General features: G+C 44.7%; 1 non-coding gene across 1 annotated transcript; it reads right to left on the reverse strand.

The window, feature by feature from the left end:
* Positions 1–996: 996 nt before the first annotated feature.
* On the reverse strand, positions 997–1,068 carry trnah-gug (transfer RNA histidin (anticodon GUG)). The gene has a single exon. It is a non-coding gene; the product is annotated as a tRNA-His (tRNA).
* Positions 1,069–2,846: the final 1,778 nt, after the last annotated feature.

Here is a 2,846-nt window from a genome sequence, read left to right on the forward strand (position 1 = left end):
TATTTATTTTTCTATTCTGTTACAGTATGAGGGTGTCGCTGTCTCGGCAGTATTGATTGCGGTCCCTAATTGCACAGCGGGTAGTTGAGACTCAACAGTATTGCAATGAGTCTGGAGTCACATCGAGGCCTCAACAGGTAAGAATGGCAGGTTCCTTCCTCAAAGGACATCAGTGAACTCGATGGTTTTGTCTTTTCAACAATTGACCATGGATTTATAGGTGCTATTAGATTCGTCATTCCAGATATTTGTTGAATCTCCATTCCAACACCTGGCATGGTTGGAATCAAACCTGGGTCCCTGGTTCATTTGCTTGGTGTCTGAGTTAACAGTCAAGTGGTAATAGTGCTCGGCCATTGCAGAAAACGCGTGAAACTAATCTTTCCCAATGAAGTCGCTTTTCCTCGATATTGTCCTGTGTCATTTTCCTGAGCTTGACCCTCAATAATCGCAAGTCCACATCAGTAAAAGCTGCAAACTGATGATTTGCCTCACAACAGCGGTAAGCAAATGGATCAACTGGTCTGCAGGTCCCGATGGTGGGGGTGGGGCACATTACCCAGCAACAGTGACCACAGCAGCACAGAGTGAACAGTATCAATGTGAGAGTCAGTGTTAGATTCTGCAGTGCCTGAATGAAACAGGAAATGACTCCACAACCACATGATGAAAGAGCAGCGCTCCGAAAACTAGTGCTCAGTTAAACCTTGTAGACTCAAACCTGGTGTTGTGTGGTTTTTAACTTAGTGCACCATAGTCCAAAACCGACATCTCTAAATTAATGAAAAAGGGGTGTGGGCTGGAAAGTTTAGTTTGTGATCGAAGCAGGGAGAGAAATCTCTGAGAACGGGTGGATTTGAATTCTGACATACGAAACACAGAGATGTGAGCGAGCAGAATTTGAAGGGAAAAGATCATCACCTTGGAGAAAATTGCCATGATAAGACAACCGATTCCTTTGTGTTTCACAAAGATTGCGGCAGATGGAGCAATTACTGCCGTGACTCGGATTCGAACCGAGGTTGCTGCGGCCACAACGCAGAGTACTAACCACTATACGATCACGGCATCCCACACACAAGCACGCTAACTACTGCAGTACAGTAGCATAAGAAATATTAGGCAGAACACCAAATGCACTGTATCAGCGCTTAGCGAACAGTGGCAGATATGTGGGAACTCAGAATGGGTTGACCGTTTAACATTGGTTCCTCCAGAGGCTGTGGTGATTCCATCATTAATATGCTGAAAGCTGAGATGAATAGATTTCTCCAAAATATCAAAGACTCCGGGGACAGTGAAGGTTTTGTTGAAATGTACGCTTCAATAGCAATGCAGTTTAACATCGGCTCCTTCACCAGTTTCCCCCGACAAGGCAGTAACCACTGCTGCCACATATTCCCAATTCCCAGCCCCAGAATCAGTGGAACTGAGTGGCGCAGTCGCGAAGATCCAAATGGAAGTCGGGATGGGAATAAGGTCGCAGAGATACTCGAGGGCTCCAGTGATACAACCGGTGAATGCACGGTAATTCTATGACGGTTTAGAGGCACAAGCAATTCCGAGGTTGGGAGTGCTCATGGTTAATTGCATGATTAACTGTTGTATGAGTAAAAGGTGCGGTCTGCAGATGCTGGAGATAAGAGCTGAAAATGTGTTGCTGGTTAAAGCACAGCAGGTCAGGCAGCATCCAAGGAACAGGAAATTCGACGTTTCGGGTCAGAGCCCTTCATCAGGAAGGGCTCTGGCCCGAAATGTCGAATTTCCTGTTCCTTGGATGCTGCCTGATCTGCTGTGCTTTAACCAGCAACACATTTTCAGTAACTGTTGTATGATCTGCACACTGCTAAATCACAGCCACTACAAGTAAATATGAATCATTGATCTATATGAGAAAACAGTGGAACTCATTGCAGGCATGCTTCGTAGGTTTGCAGGCAACATCAGAATTGTAGACAGTAAGGAAGATTATCTAAGATTCAAAAAGATCTTAATCCAACGAGTCGATGGACTGAAAAATGTAACATGGAGTTCAATCTGGATAAATGGAAAGTATTGCATTTTGGTACATCAAAAAGAGTAGAGCTTTGCGTAGTGTTGGAGAACAAGGAAGCTCGGGGTACAGATACATAATTCCTTGTAGTTTGCAATGCACACAGACAGGATGGTTAAAAGCCCTTTGACACACTTCCCTTCATTGCTCAGTCCTTTGTGCACAAGAGTTGGGACGTTATGTTGAAGTTTTGCAGAACACTGATGAGGCCTCTTCCGGAATATTATGTCCAGTTCTGCTCGCCCAGTTGTAGGAATGATATTATTCAGCTGGAGTAGGTTCAGAAAAGGTATATACACATGTTGCCATTTGTGAAATATTTGAGTTATAATGAAAGGCTGGATAGGCTGAGACTATTTTCAGATTCGAGTTTGGGGTGCTGGAAAACCATAACAGGTAAGGCAGCATGCGAGGAGTAGGAGAATCAACTTTTCACACAAGTGTCATTCATCAGGCTCTTGCCCGAAACGTCGATTCTCCTTCTCCTCAAATGCTGCCTGACCTGCAGTGCTTTCCCAGCACAGCACACTCTCGACTCTGGTCTCTCATCTGCAGTTTTCACTTTTTCCTGGTTGAGACTGTTTTCACTCTAGGTTAGGGGTTTGAGCGGCGACCTGACAGAAGTGTATGAATTATTGAGAGGTAAGCTAGAGTTAACGATAGCTGCCTTTGCCCAGAAGCGGGATTCCAAGGCGAGAGGGCATATGTTTCAGAGAAAAAAGACATGTGAGGCATTTCTTTGAAAGAGGGTGTTTTACGTGTGCAATTAACTTGCTGAGGAAGTGATGGAAGA

Source organism: Hemiscyllium ocellatum, chromosome 44 (assembly GCF_020745735.1).
Source record: "Hemiscyllium ocellatum isolate sHemOce1 chromosome 44, sHemOce1.pat.X.cur, whole genome shotgun sequence".
NCBI classification, from domain to species: Eukaryota; Metazoa; Chordata; class Chondrichthyes; order Orectolobiformes; family Hemiscylliidae; genus Hemiscyllium; species Hemiscyllium ocellatum.